The following is a 15,650-nucleotide window of genomic DNA, read 5'->3' on the forward strand; positions in this document are numbered from 1 at the left end:
CCCTCAGAGGCCCACCAGTTGACCTGAGATTTTAAACCGTGCATCAATCGCTGCGTCCCCGGTCCCGTAACGGCACACATGCTTGTTTTTCCCGCGAGGCTAGCTCAATTAGGGCGAGGGAGTCGTACCCGCCCACTCTCGCGGCGGGGCGTAGGTATGTAAAAAAAAACTAAGAAGTCTGGTGATGATTGATGCAAGATTCTTACAGATAATGGTAGATGAAGGTAGGGCATCAGTTATTAAAGATAAGTGAAACAAATTTGCAGCCCTCAGTAGCATTGATTTATGCATTAACAGTTATAAAACCATAGGCGGGCGGAACGGGGAGGGCACCGGGTCACCGTGCCCCCTATAATTTTGGCATTTAAACATTAGCCCTATGGGCGTTGCATGGAAAGAATCGGACCGAAAGTCGGCAGTGCCCCCCCCCCCCTATTGAAGGTGTTCCGCCGCTACTGTATAGAACAACTGTAAGCTGCAGGCTCAGCTCTTCAGTTTCTACCTATGCCTGCAACACAATAAAATCAATGGAAGAGTAATAATACATTAATTGCATTTTATTGATGCTATTCAAGTATCATGGTAACTATGTCACCGATGATTCAATTATTTGCACGGTATCATTTACCACCATGCGTCTAAATATTTAGTATCTAAAATAATGCAGTAAAAAGCTGCGCCACGTCTGTCGACAAAATCTGGTGCCAACTCAAGGTCACACGGAAAATGTGGTCACGTGACCAATGTCCGGCAGCTGCCCTAAACTACAAGGCAGCTCTGCATTTTATTTCTGACAAGGTTCTATCTGTGTACAAGAAACGCACGTCAAACAAAACTGACGCTACCGCTAACATTAGACGAGACACACAATGCTTCATGCTGATAAGGAATTGTAATGTCCTATTTGTCGTCCTATTCCTGTAGCATATGTGATTGATCATAAATAAATCATGGTCGTGATCAAGCAGTGTTTTGTGCGCATTGAAATCTAACAAAAAAGCTCTTTTGAGAAGTCATTCATTTTGCATCAACCGCGAAAGTTCAGCCACGAACCACATTTCTCGCGACTCGAGTGGCTTCATTACTAAGTCCTCCTCCTCCTTAGCGGCCCCAGTGAAGAGCCCTCCCCCTCCCTCCCTTTCCTTCCTCCCCAGTGAAACTCCCCGAGTCCCTGGGAAGTTCAGCCGACCTCGCAGACACTTCCTGGTCACTGTCCATACGGTCGTACGGCCATAGGCCTGTCACGCAAAAGTCGACTCAATTGGATGTGCCGTTTGGGTCGCTAATCGATTGTTCCGTCTTCGTCGGTCAGCTCAGCACCATTGGAGGGAACGCTAGCCAGCGGCGGCAGAACAAGAATAATGGATGTCGTTTGGCAGCTGGTGCGGTCGGTGGGCCACCGTCTCCTCTTTTGCTCTATCGGGTGGACGATCACCGATGGTCGGGGGAGGGGTCAGGAGAGGGGGTCTCTGTCGTCCGCGGTGACCCCATGCGGTGGGGAAGTCCTCCCCCAGGGAACATCGATGAGAGGAGGCCGATGAGGGTGCGCAGAAGAGAGGAAGGAAGATGTCGTTTCTGTGGGGGCGATGGATGTTGCGCTCTCGGCGGTTCGGCCCCGCCTCGCTAGCGGAGAGACGTTAGGATGCGGGGCACGCGGTAGATTCACTAATGACCCGAGGGCGTGCGTTAGGAGCGTGCGTGCTACGCAGAATACGCGCAGATGTTTCTCGCATTGCGTACCGAGTCCAATTTTTACTCTGGCTTGCGTAAAGCATGGACAATGGTCCACCATGCTGATGGAAGTACCACATAAGGTCAGGTACATAGGTACGGTGACTTTCGGTTACAAAATGATCACTGGATAATTAGCACGTGCTACATTGTTCAGTGAATCGTGTGGCACCTAAAAGGATGGCGGAATCGCTTCATTTCCTAACATCATGCAGACCTGAAAAGACAAGCGATAAATGTTTTCATACATTCTACATGAATACAACTTTTATTCATGATTAATATCCCGAGAATAAAGTTTTGTGTTTCCTAGTCAAACCAAACACAGTTTCGCCTCACTGGACCAAGTCGCCAGTAAAGCGAAATTCCCAACGCTCAAGCGCGAACATAGTTTACAAACTTTCTTGATCTAAGCGCCGATTTCCTGCCCAACTTGACACAAATTTGTCCGGGCGCTCGGACGATGTCACGTCCGTTTTTAGTTGCCGTCAATTCGCCGCCCAGTTTAGACATCGACGTGGCTCCACCGCCAGTCTAGCGCTAGTTTCCGCCGGGACAAGCATAAACTCCCGCCCCGAAATGACTTTCTCTCTGGATAACATTCGTCAGTTTGAATCAGGTTCGCTGGTTAACGGACGCGTCGTAACCGGGATACGATCTGTGGGTACGTAGAGGGGTCAATCGGCTCTCTGGAAAACTAGATCCTGTGAATTGGAGATCCGGGTGGTGGCTTGTGAATATCAGTGGTGAGAGACAGCGATGTGGCGTATTAGATTACTTCAGTAAGTTTTTGATTAATTTTATTTGGATGTTTCAGTTGGCTGATAATTTGGACCGGGATAGCAGTGCGGAAGGGCGTGTCATGAATGTAAAATTGTGTAAATTTTCCACTGAAACGTAGCTTCTTAATACAAATATATGTTTATTATGCTACGTTTCCGCAAAGCTTGACTGTCTTACAAACAGAACAAGAACGTAACACATTAGCGCCCAATTGCAATGCATATTACATATCTCATATCTGTATAATCTGTGCACATTATATAGTCCCGTTTCCCCCGTCTCTTTCATCCCAACACACCTACCATCGCAGCGTCGCGCCGGTGCCAGAGCTCTGCACGGGCCCATCTGGGCACGTATTTACAAACGACTCCGATCAGAGCGCTGTCCTCAAAACAAACCTGCGCTTTTGCGCAAGCAAACGCGCCGCCTGGGAGGTCGGCCGCACACAGCGACTCGCATTGTGCCGAACGGAGACCGACGGTAAACTCTTTCTTAGCGGAAATGGTGTAGGGTGGCAGCGGCAGTCGGTGGTGATGGCCTTTGTGACACTAGAACTGAAAAATGCTGAACAGTGTCGGTAAATGCGAAGCGAATTTGGCGCAGAGAAGGGAAAGAGAATATAGTTAGACTCAAGATGGGCTAGATGACGGGAATTAGAGTTACATGTCTTTGTGTGTCGTTTATGCAGCAGAATGAATCTGATATTTTTAGTGACAAGCAGAAATTGTCACAATGTTTCAAGTCACTGTCTTTGACCTCAAATTGGAGCAACGTTTCCCAAAACCATTCCCACGAGTCGCCGTGGGCAAACCAAACAACAACCACAACAAATAACCAGCGGCGTAACATTTATATCCCTGACCATGTTGCGCCATTGCGCTTACTCCGAGTTCAATCACCTCACAGCTGAGGTCTCCACATGTAAAGGCAAGTTCACAGGGCGCACCCAATCCCGCCACCACTAAAATACGTCTCACATGGGCCCTGAAAACGGCAGCACAATTTCGGACAGAACCGTAGCCAGCGCTGGCACTCCATTTCAAACGAAACGAAGTTCGGCCATGCCGTTTTCCTCACCGTTGATCTAATCTGTCTGAAACGAAACGGATACGGAGTTTGTGATGCGAGAACTACGAAATACCGAAGCGAAATTTGCCTATCTGTGTCGTTTATCCTGAATGTCGTTAGGTTTAATGTTTATGGCCGTTATGTGCTCTATGTAAATCAACCAGATTGGGAGGCCTGTGCAAGTTCTTCCCCGCCGCTACCGCGGAAGGAATTTATGAGTCTTCATTTGGCGGAAATGCTCACATTCAACAAATGTTAGTAGACGGGAGAAAGATTTATTCAAAATACATCGCGTTTATATATGATATGAAGCATAAGAACACATAAAACGAGCCATAAACAATAGTCCATATTGTCTTACCGGTAAAGATGCTGCGTACATCTTTACCGGATCAAGAAGTTGCAGCGCATTTAAACAATTTAGTCATAATTAGGTACACGTGTGAAAACAGACCACCATTAGTTGACACCAAGTTCCCATGGTGAGTCACTGCATATGCTCCCTCCTTGAAATATTGGATTAAAATCGGAGGGAAGACTTGTTTATTCGTTACATACCCTGTGCAGTTATCTTCACATTTAATAATAACATATGTGCATAAAGATGAATTAGGTTTAGAAACCGAGCGACGTATTTTCGCGAAAAATAGCTTTTGAAATCTATAAGTACCCTGAAGTCAGCTTTTATTTTAGATCTTGTACGTCAATATATTACGTGATACACTATGCAATGCGCAACATGCACTGAAATGATGCTATATCTCAAACTAAAACGAAAGAACCAATGAAAAGAGAGCTTGAAATATTCTGCTTGACCGCCAAGAGACGCGGCGCAAAATGGCCCTGCCTCAAAGAGTCGCCTGCATAATACAGTGGTTGGCGGTCATGCGATGGACTCCCTAATGTGGTTCATGTTCGGCGACCGCATGCCTTTATGGTGAGGGGTCGCGTGCTCATGGTTTCTAACGGAACTGACGCCTGGAGCAGACGGCTGGCTTCTGGCTTCTGCCTAAATACCCTTCCAGAAATAATACTCAGATATCTAAAATGTCCCCTCAACGTTGATTACATTACATAAAAAAGGAAAGTATTGCCACAAAGACCCTTCCGTGGGCCCATTCACCTGCATTTGTTCGCCAACAGTCGTCGTTTCGGCTCCACTAAAGCGTGCGCCGAGGCCAATACCACTCCTTTGTTGATGACACAGGAGCAGCCGTTCAGGACCAGTGTTTACAGGTGTTTGTAAACGCGCGCCGTGTCTCTGCTCCCAGCCGTACGCCATCGGCACATCAGTCGCGGACAAAGGCCCGCATTGCATTTCGTAGAGTCAGCACAGCGCCGTGAGCTTACTGTCGCTCGGTCCAGCAGAATGGCGATGTTTAGTGGGGTTCACTGGGGCTATGTGCATTGGCAGTGCCAGGCGCTTCCGTAATTCGTCGGATAATAGCATCAATGGCTGGCAGGGCTGTTTGCCTGTCGACAGCTGAAATTGACCCTGAAACGTGCAAACATGAAGCAGAATATTATACGAGAATGGGTTTCATAAAATGATATTTTACTTTACACATCTACATTACTAAGATATTCAATAAATGCTTGTGCATATGAAAACAGAATGCACTCGTTTGTAAATTCAAACCATTTCATAGTTACTGTTCTATCGTTTGCAAATTTCGCATCATTCACGCGTTTTAGCGTTTCTGATTGTGTTTTATACGTCAAATGATTGGGCATTGCAGTAACGGGTTCGTTATTAGCTGACTATAATAATGTCTAACAATAATTTCATACTAGGTTTCATGGTGTAAATGATTTAAAAAAATAAACAAATTAATATCTGATGAAGAACAAACCCCTCATGGATTTCCTAGCCACAATACATTCTCAAGACGAAAAAAAATCTCGTTTGTATGTATTGGCCGTCCGCCTAATAAATGTACATCTGTCGACGTTCCCGCCAATTCTGGTGCGCCGCGCGCCAATAGCGCGCCAATCGTGACATCGCGTGCGTCGCATTTGTCCTTCCCGCGCCACAATACGCACTGCTGCGTGTTAATCGCCGTTCGGCCATACTTGTAGGCTGCCGTGCGACAGGCCAACCGGTGGAGCTCGCCCCACCAGTGCACGTGTATTTGCTTTTGGATGGATTCGTGGAGGAAATAGGCAGTTGTTTAGACGACGGTGGTGTTGGGAGCGCATGTTTTTTAATCCCACCCAGAAATGACAAACAAGCTCCCTGATTGGCCAGTTGCCGGCCAGTTGGACTTCAGCGGTCGCCATGGTGGTATCGGGGACTCGGCCGGCATCGTTAGGTGTTGAATTATGTGTTTCGTTTTGCTAGATATTGCCAATTTGCTTTGATATTTGATAAATAACGTTGGCTCATTCTTTGGTGACCTTGCATACTAATACGACGATATTTTGATACCGATTATTATACATCAAACATCATGAGACAAATGTGGCGATTTCCACACCCTTTTGCAGTGCCCCCTCCCCTTGTGTAGTGAGTTAACAGGCTTGTAAGAACCAAGTGAACCATTTTTTAGTCAAGTGGTCATGATCGTCCCTACATCTGATGGATAATAGTCTTGCGCAAACTTATAAAGTACTGGAGGAAGCAGAAGTTACGATTTTGGAGTACGCAAACTTAATATTAAACAATATCAGGTATTTTGGCTATATAAAGTGAGAAGAAAAGTTCAATTGATCATTTTTATTACAATTGCAATAATGATAATATCATGATAATTGTACTGTCAGGTATTGATAATAGTCATGTCACGTCATGCCACTAACCAGGCTCACAGACACAACACATTTTCATCTTTATGTATCTAGGCATAAGGTATTACAGGCATGTTTTTGCACACCTCTCATGTGCGAGTGGGCATGGCCTCCTTCACAGTTAAGTTTTGGCTGATTGTGCTCAAATTTTGTAAGCACCTACATGTAAAGGGATGTAGATACAGTTAGTCGGGCACTCTTCTCAATTCAGTTTTGTGCAGCACTTCCTGCTTTCACCATGCTGTGCCCACTCTGTTTTACAGTGGACAGCTGCTTCTGTGACACACATTAATCTTGCGTTCATTGAAACACTTAGTTTTGAGTGTTTTGACTCAGTTTTGTTGTAACGTTACCTGTGTTTATATTTGAATAACTTGTTTTGGGCTTCTCATATTTATCTTTTTTTCTTGGCTTAGCAGGTTTAGTGTAAAACAAGTTTTAGCTGACATTTTACATGTTAAGATTACATGAGTGCATACATTTTATAAAAGCTATTTCAAAGTACTGTAGCCATGTGTAACATGCATATGTCTTAGTGAATGACTACTCAGCATGCTGCTTGGTGCTCAATGGTAATAGTTTGATTTGTTTTTGACATCAAGTAAGATTTGATTTTTGTTTCTGAGATTCCAATGTTATTTGTGGCAAATATTTTCCAAAAATTCTCCATCTAAAGCTTCAACTGAATTCTAAAATGCCTGCATTTTCTACCAGAAACATTATCATTGATACCTCCTACAATATTTCATTTTGTCACCAGGTACCTGGACTGGTGAAAAGTGAAAACTGAAATTCATTCATGTCACCATTATCCTATGACCTACCCCTAAATGGAATTGATCTTGTTTCACAAATGAGTTGTACATTGTACAATGTCTATCAGCTGATGTCTATTGTCTATCTCTCTTTCAGCACAGAAGATCCTCAGTCATAGTTAACAAAATGGGAAAAAAATTAGCTGTGTTTTTAAGATTCCAGTGGTGGCCATCAACTGCTCAGGAAAGCAGCCCAGAATCACTTCACAACAGGTATGTTGATGCATGTACATTGTACATTGACATCAATGTCTGAATGCTGAAGAATTGTTGAACAGGGAACACATTTACCTAGCCTCTAAAAACCACAAATCCTACATTACTTACATAAACATTTTTCTATAGAACTTATATTATCTACTTTCATCTGGCTAAGGCTTTTTTTACATTATATTCCCTCTGTTAAACATGAAAATATGATGAGTTATAGACTAGTATAACAAGCTGGTAATTATATCTACCTTGTCAGCTTGGCCAACATCTGCATCATGTCTATCACAAACTATGCTGCTTTCCTGGCATTTGCATTTGTTCCACTCACCAATTGACCACTTCTACCATCTGCTTGCTCTATGCACAGACATTGTCATAGGGTCTGTTCCAGTCGCACTTCCTAACACCTCTTAACTCCTCCAAGATTGCTTCCCTGTTCCAGTGGCAGCTTTCGCCCCTACAAAGCCAAGAAGGGCCCTGCTCCAACCTCCTCTATCTTGCTCTTTGAGGAGTTTAGATGTGTTAGGAAGTGCGACTGGAACAGACCCATAGCAAATTAGTTTCATCTCCCTGAGTTGTACTGTCTTTTTCCAGGTTTCCAAAGGATCATCATTCATCAGCACAGAAGGGTGGGAAAGAGAAGGCTGTTCAAATTCTGAAAAGCCAGAGCTGCAAAGGAGGTCAAAGATGCAGTGCAGTTGGCCCACTCAGTAGAGTTTCACTAGTGGTTCTGATGTGGACTGAAGATTACACGCTAGATTGAAGTGGCCGGTCTGGAGCAAATATAGTTCATCATTCTTGCTGATTGTGGACGAGTAAGAGCCCGCGTTGGCCCCGATCGGCGATCGCTGGCCAAAGCCCACCACCAGTTTGGTGATAGGCGTTGGCTGTGATATGTAGTGTTAAGTGTCGCCTATGTGTGAAAAGGATAAGTTGATAACAAAACCTGTTGCGCCATGTTATTAACCCGCGCCCGGGTGGCCCTCAGCCAACTTGGTGGGGGGGGGGGGAGGTGTATTCGGCCACACCAGGTTATCTTGGAATGTAGCAAAGCTGGAAAGACGCAGTAAAATCAATCTATAGATCGCTATTTTTCTTCAGAATCATACAGGTCATTTTTGATCAGGTCATCGCTGAGGTCACTGGAGGTCACCAAAAGTAAAATGATGACGAATTTTGGCCCCCGATTTTGACAACTTCACAAATTGGTTCATAATTCGGGAACCAAAGAAGCTACAGCGCCGCGGAAAAGCGAATTCGATAGCTCTTTCGAAAATCTTTCAGGTTCTCAGATTTGAGCTAAGGTCAACTAGGGTTAAGCCTCCAAAGGGCAAAAACTGAACAATCGGCTTGCTTCGGAAGTCGTCTTTTCTTTAAAAATTGTTTAAACTGATACCAACCTTTTATTACGTTGATTTTACCGGCACTGCGTTTCTCTCGTCTTCTTGGCCTAACAAGGTCAGCTTAATAAATTTGACCTCAGGTCAATGTCGCAGAAAATGCCATTTTGCATGTCATTGATTCGTTACATTGAAATTGAGATTAACATCAGTAGCGGCGGAACACCTTCAATTAAGGGGGCATTGCCGACTTTTGGTCTCATTCTTTCCATGCAACGCCCATAGGGCTAATGTTAAAATGCCAAAATCAAAGGGGGCACGGTGCCCCGGTGCCCTCGGCCTGTTCCGCCGCCTATGATTATGATGCTTTTAGCGCTCTGGCCACGTTCCATCTAAAATCGATGTACAAAAATAAACTGTTGGGAGGCGTTACATGACCTGAGATGACCTCAGGAGCATACGATAGATCCCGATGTTTGAGTGCTTTTGTTTCAAAAGCAGAACATTTCGAGTTCCTCATACTGACTGAAACTGGAGACGTCGCAAAGTTGACCTGACCCTAGGTCACCACCGAGATCAAAATTAAAGATATTCAAGATGTTGGTACTGATTCTCTCATGCAACAGCTCGAGTTTCAAACTTCTACTTCATGGTGACCTGACCTGACCTTAGGTGACATGGGGTTACTTTTTTCACAATTGATGCGAATCGATGCATTATACATAAGCTATACTAAGTTTCGTGTCGTTTTATCTATGCAAGCACAAAATTGTCAGGTGTGGCCAAAAACGCCCCCACGGCCCACCCACCTGGGGAACGTTAAAGCAGTGATGTATTTTTTCGGTGTATTCCACGATGCATCGATCGGTGTAATGCATTACTTGATAATGCATTATTTATTGCTGCGTGTGTACGCTTTTCCTCTGTTCAGTGTGATCTGTGATAGGAAAACTACCGATATATCTCCACGCGCATGACTGAAAGAGCTGGCGTGATCTATAATATTGGGTGTCTGTTTTTGTTTGACATTTTATAAATAATGAGTCAGCTGTGATCGTTTGATGAGACACTGGGACAGCCGGCCTGTATGATCAGCGAACGGCAGGCGGCGGGGCAGTGGTCCGGTGGCTGCTGCATGGGACTGACACGGGACACCAGCAGATTCAGAGCTGCGATACGCGGACGTTATGTTCACAGTACCTTTGCAAAATAATATCTGATAGATATCATGTCCTCGAAAATGTTCTTCAATCAATATGATTTTACCTCCTGGCTTATTCCATGGGGGCCGAAACCGATCGTTTTATGCACGCCTTTTCTGGGCCTCGTTCTCCTCTAAATGCGTGTAGGTAGCAATTTTATTCAAGGGACGATTGAAAGTGCCTCCGATTGGTTTTCAGCGTAGGTGGGATATGGCCGTTGAATGTGAGGCAGTAGATAAGGAACGTCGAGCTGGAACGGTCTGACTCATTGGGTAGGTACTAGGTAAGGTATGTGAAAGGCAGCAGTGGAAAACAAGGAAGGGAGGCGTTTGGTGTGAGGTTTCAAATGCTCTATGCATAAGAAAAGTTCATTTGATTATATGACACCGTCCTTTTTATCGCGATACGTGAGCAACGCATGAGACGCTCACTGTTCAGACTTGTAGCGTTAGAGACAGGCTGAGAAGGGCTATTTCCGCGAAAGGATATTCTGGAATTTGAATTGAAAGGCATTTAGTTTTGAAAGTATCAGTACTTCTTAGCACGATACTAACTCATTTAAAATTTCATTTTTTCCCCATTGCGATAACATAAACAGAAACTGCGGTGTCCCCGTACGCAGGATTCTGGAGACTGTCAGGCGGATGTTAGTAGCTAAAAGCTTTTGTTCTTTATTTAACAGATAACAATCATTTCTTTTAATACTTTGTAACACCTAACTCACTAGAAACAATCTGTACGGGCTTCCAAAAATGTTATATTTAACATGTTAGATCCATTACAATATTTTAGCTGCCCTAACCTGTAAATGTAACGGATGCGTCATTATTGAAAACGTGCTAAAGCATTGTATTCTATTGCTGACAAATATTCTGCGTCTGTCAGCCAAAACTGGCCAATCAGAGGCTTTGTTTGTCATTTCTGGGTGGGATTAATAAACATGCGTTGGGAGCAGTAATTTAGCTGCCACATCAATAGAAGTGATTTGAACGCAACACGCAAACGGAAAGCGATAAGAATATCGACTGAGCCTGATGACGCAGACAAGGAACGATATTTTGATACAGACGCAAAAAATATAAGCATTCTAGGCCGTAAATTTCGCCTCATTGGGAAGAAGGGTACGAAGAACAAAGACATCTTGAGGGACCGGTAGTGACATGAGAGGCAATTTTGTCAAAACCTCAAATAGGTACCTATCTTGAAGTTATTTAGTGCATGGTATCTCATGTATCAATTTTTGGATTATTTCATGAGTTTTTTTTTTTTTTGCTCAAGCCGACCATTTTGGGGCAACATTTGCCCCTTCTCCACCGGAATGCGAGTGAACAAATAAAACTATTTATATCTTCTCCATCTATCGGCTTGCTCGTTCTAATTGCAGTCACACACGACTAACCCCTTTCAGTAGCTCCATAGCAACGCCTGTCTTAGATCCTGTTCGCTACAAATAAATTGCAGCTATTCCCGCCTATCGCCCATTCAGTGATCTTTGCTCGGCCCGTGTCGCCTCATTCAGGTGTTCCCAACCATGCCAGCTCTGTAATCGTTGGACAGAGCTCCAGTGGGCCGATATGTCTTGCCAGCTCTCTCTGACGGACACAATGATCGGGGCCGGTGGGCCGCACATCCCTCGCCGACGAATGAAAGATGATGTGAAACCGTGGGGGGAAAGGTGGAAGAGGTGGAGCGAAAGAGGTAGAAACGTGGAGGAAAAGGGAAGTGGTAATGTGGAAGTCGAATGGTTTTGAAACTGAGAGTGGAAGAGCATGGAAGGGAATGGTCAGAGAGTGTCAGATTGTGTCGGTGTCGTACGAAGTATTATGTGGTGTCAAGGTTGGTGGTGTCAGAGTCAGTGTCAGTGACAGTTTTAGGCGCCAGTGTCAGTATCAATGTCAGTGTTATACGGTGTCAGTGACAGGTGTGTAGCGCCTGGTGTCAGTGTCAGTCTTTGATGTCAGTGTCATTGTCTGTTGCCGGGTGTCAGCTGTGTCGGTGTTCGGTGTCAGGTGTAAGACTCAGCCCGGAGGCGTGGTCGGCCGGCGGCTGCCGGTCTCAGTGTCAGTGTCAGTGACGTTTAAAAGTGCCTCCTGTCAGCGGTGTCAGTCAATGCCTGGTGTCAGTGTCAGTGTCACGTTAGGCGGCACGGGTGGACATCGATAGCAGCGCCTCTAGCGGTCACTAGGGAAAGCTGGGCTGTAGGCGACGAAATACCGGCTGAGTTGTTACACGTTGAATAGGTTTATAGACACCCGTCTTGTAAAAAAGTTGAACTTTTGCCTTCAATATTTCTAGAGGCAATTTTAGAAGTGATCTTCACATCTTGCAAAACCGTTTAGATTATTGTATTCACTTCAAGCCTTCCTTATTGTTCTTGATGATGCTGGAACTATTTATAATTAGTGTTAATTTAGCTTAGTAAAGTAATATATTGTGCAAACGATGGAAAAACATAAAAGGAAGATTTTAAATGCAATTTTATCTAATAATTGATGGTAGAATCTTTACACAGCAAGGAAAAGTTGCATGCTAACTGATAATTTAAAGCTCTTGGGGCCAGATGTTTTCTTCTTTCCTTACGTCGCCCCAATGGCCGCGAATACACTTGTGATAACGCCTATCGAGTAAATGACACATCATTTACTCTAAGTGTAATGTGCCAGCTGTGTCAGTGTCAGCTGTGTCATTCTCTGATGTCGCCGGTGTCAGTCGCAGCAAGGAGGCGTGGTCGGCCGGCGGCTGTCGGTGTCAGTGTCAGTTTGTCAGCTGTGTCAGTCAGTCTGAGTGTCCGATGTCGGCTGCCAGTGTCGGGTGTCAGTGTCAGTGTCAGGTCGGGTGTCGGCGGTGTCAGACGCAGGCCGGAGGCGTGGTCGGCTGTCGCCGGCACGCCGCCGGTCGCTGGCACCAACCTACAATCAATACGGCAGCACCGCCGCCGCGGACGGCGCCGCTGACGCCGACCGTGACGTCACTGACGTCAGAGGGGTCAGTGACGTCATCAGTGACACACGGTGACGTCAGTGGTGACAGTGACGTTTCATGCAACTTTTGGGATGTTAGTTGTGCAAGTGACGTCATTGACAGATAATGTTTAATCCACTGACGTTAGTGATGCAAATGACAAATCGCTGAAAACTGATGCTTATACTTGGCTAGCAGCAGATGCTAACGACAAAATAGTCAGCGCGGGTGTAACGTCATTTGTCAGTTGCCCTGATTTCAGTTAGTAGTTACGTCAGATTGAGATGTAATGTTGACGCCAGTGAAATGATTATTGAGACACATAAGCCTGCACAGTCCATGCTGATACTCGTTGAAATATCTTTTTGATAAGTACTCCCACTGAGGGTAAATGATCACGTTCTCACGAACAGTTTTCTGTAATTACCTGTAAATGGACCCAATTCCCTTTGGAAAAAGAAATCATAGCATTCCCACTTGTTCTTTGCTATTGCATTCAACACCAGGTGCAACTCGAACCGACTTGCATGCTGTTTCGTGTGCTTGACGTTATTCTAATTACATAGCATTCCGTCATAAGGGGCATAAGAATGAGCAAGGCAATCCACTTAGGGCTCTGTTTATTTTAGCAAAGATAACTACGTTACGAGCCGCCTAAATTTTGCCACAGCATTACCAGGGCACTCATGTGAACTGAGCTTTATATTTAGGAGTCGTTTGGTCGATGGAGGTTCCCTTCGTCTTGTCTGGTTGGCATTCGATAAATGTTGCATGAGGCGGGCGACTAAGAATTCCCTCGGAAAAGAGTGTAAATTTAGTGCAGTCAGGGTGGCAAGAGCAAGATGAAAATAGATCGAGAGAGAAAGGAAGAGCGGAGGGGAGAAGCGGGAGCGTAATGGAGAGAGAGAGAGAGAGAGAGAGAGGAGAGAGAGAGAGAGAGAGAGAGAGAGAGAGAGAGAGAGAGAGAGAGAGAAGAGAGAAGAGAGAAGAGAGAGAGAGAGAGAGAGAGAGAGAAGAGAGAGAGAGAGAGAGAGAGAGAGAGAGAGAGAGAGAGAGAGAGAGAGAGAGAGAGAGAGAGAGAGAGAGAGAGAGAGAGAGAGAGAGAGAGAGAGAGAGAGAGAGAGAGAGAGAGATGGGGGCATAGAGATAACTATAATATTATGTGTGCGAATGATAATGAGTCATGAGACACAATGCTAGGATACTAGAGGCTAGAAGAAGGGAAGGGGGAGGATAGAAGAAGGGAGAGGGGGAATTGTTGGCAAATCTCTTCTTCATCTTCTTCTATACTTTCCTTGTTTCTTACTTCTATCTCTATATCTCTCCTTATCTTTCTGTCTGACTTTTTCACATCCAGTCTGAAAACATTCAACTAAGAAAAATACAAGTCTCACTCTGAGAGGAAATTGAAAACGCTAGAACGTAGCTACGTACCGCCATGATAATTGCTAAACCACCCGACGAGTATAACGACGCGTGGGCTGGATCGTCTCATAGAATCCACTTCTGGTCGAACCGCTATCCAAAGTTTTCCACGACGACAGGGCCAGAGTCATGCGCGAATCTCTCCCCAAGCTACAAGGTCAGAGCGCCGTCCCTTATCTTCCACCAATAAAACGTCAGGAGTTGCAGTAAATATACCATCACTGCGAAGCCAGAACCCGGTACCAAATCTCCATTAGACAAAAAGCTGTACGAACTATCCCGCCAGAGTAAAAACCTGTCACTGAAAGGAGCTCTACCCTAAGTATAAGCATTCCAGTGGAAGGCCATACCATTACGCAAAGCTCCGCTCACTACAAGACCAGACTTGGAATTGTCTCACAACATTCCACCGCTGAAATGGTGAAGGTAGGGCCATACAAAATCTCTCACTACTGCAACTCCCCAGCACCACGCAAAATATCCAACAACTGAAAGGCCAGACACCTCACCAAAACTCCCTCCACTGAAATGTTGAAGCACCTCGCCAAATCTCCCTCTGCTACCAGTGCGTCGTTTGCAACACGTCGACCGATCCGACGCGGAACGACGCACCGGTCTCACTTTACAGCCTACAGCCGACAGACAGCCGCCTAATGACCCTGTCCCGCTCCGTGCAGCCAATTAGTCGGACTGAGCTACAGGTACGCACTCGTTTGGGCCCGCAGTAGTCGGAGCCGGCTCTCAGAAAGCTCCGAAGCTGGTGAGAGAGAATAGTGGATGGAAGCAGGCTATGCAGGAGAAGAAGTGAGGATGGTGCTACAAATATACATAAGGCGGATACGTGGCGTGGGTCTGATTTAGGCTGTAATATACGGAGAACGGAATGGTCAACCAATGATATTTGTATGATTAATTTAGCTGAATCTCGTGTCAGACTGCGCACCGATCTCTGCAGTTGCACGACCATCCCTTTTCGGGCGGATACCAAGATTTGTATCCACCTAAGGTTGATATGTTTCGTAGAGAATTACCACATATGGCAAAATGTCAACATTCGGGGACTGTGCACTCTAAAAGTTCTCTATAATGGTTTTCTAGCCATGACTATTGGTAAGGTTAGGTTCTAGGAATATGAGTGCAGGCATTTTGCAAACATATCATATTCGGCTCATATCGAATATCGACCCACTTGAAATGGCGAACAAGCTCCATTCACTCTTTCAGCTCGTCTTTCATGAGCTCTGTCGCCTTTCAAACTCTTTGGAAACCGGTCTGATATCATTTATAGTAAAGTGCCCATGATTTTATGTTGTGTCAAGCCTAGT

General features: G+C 45.2%; 1 long non-coding RNA gene across 1 annotated transcript; it reads left to right on the plus strand.

The window, feature by feature from the left end:
* Positions 1-5,838: 5,838 nt before the first annotated feature.
* Positions 5,839-9,728, plus strand: LOC122376731. The gene is made up of 2 exons (XR_006255691.1): positions 5,839-7,397; positions 7,992-9,728. It is a non-coding gene; the product is annotated as an uncharacterized LOC122376731 (long non-coding RNA).
* Positions 9,729-15,650: the final 5,922 nt, after the last annotated feature.

The sequence above is a fragment of the Amphibalanus amphitrite genome, unplaced genomic scaffold (genome assembly GCF_019059575.1).
Source record: "Amphibalanus amphitrite isolate SeventyFive unplaced genomic scaffold, NRLGWU_Aamphi_draft 002266F_arrow, whole genome shotgun sequence".
NCBI lineage: Eukaryota > Metazoa > Arthropoda > Thecostraca > Balanomorpha > Balanidae > Amphibalanus > Amphibalanus amphitrite.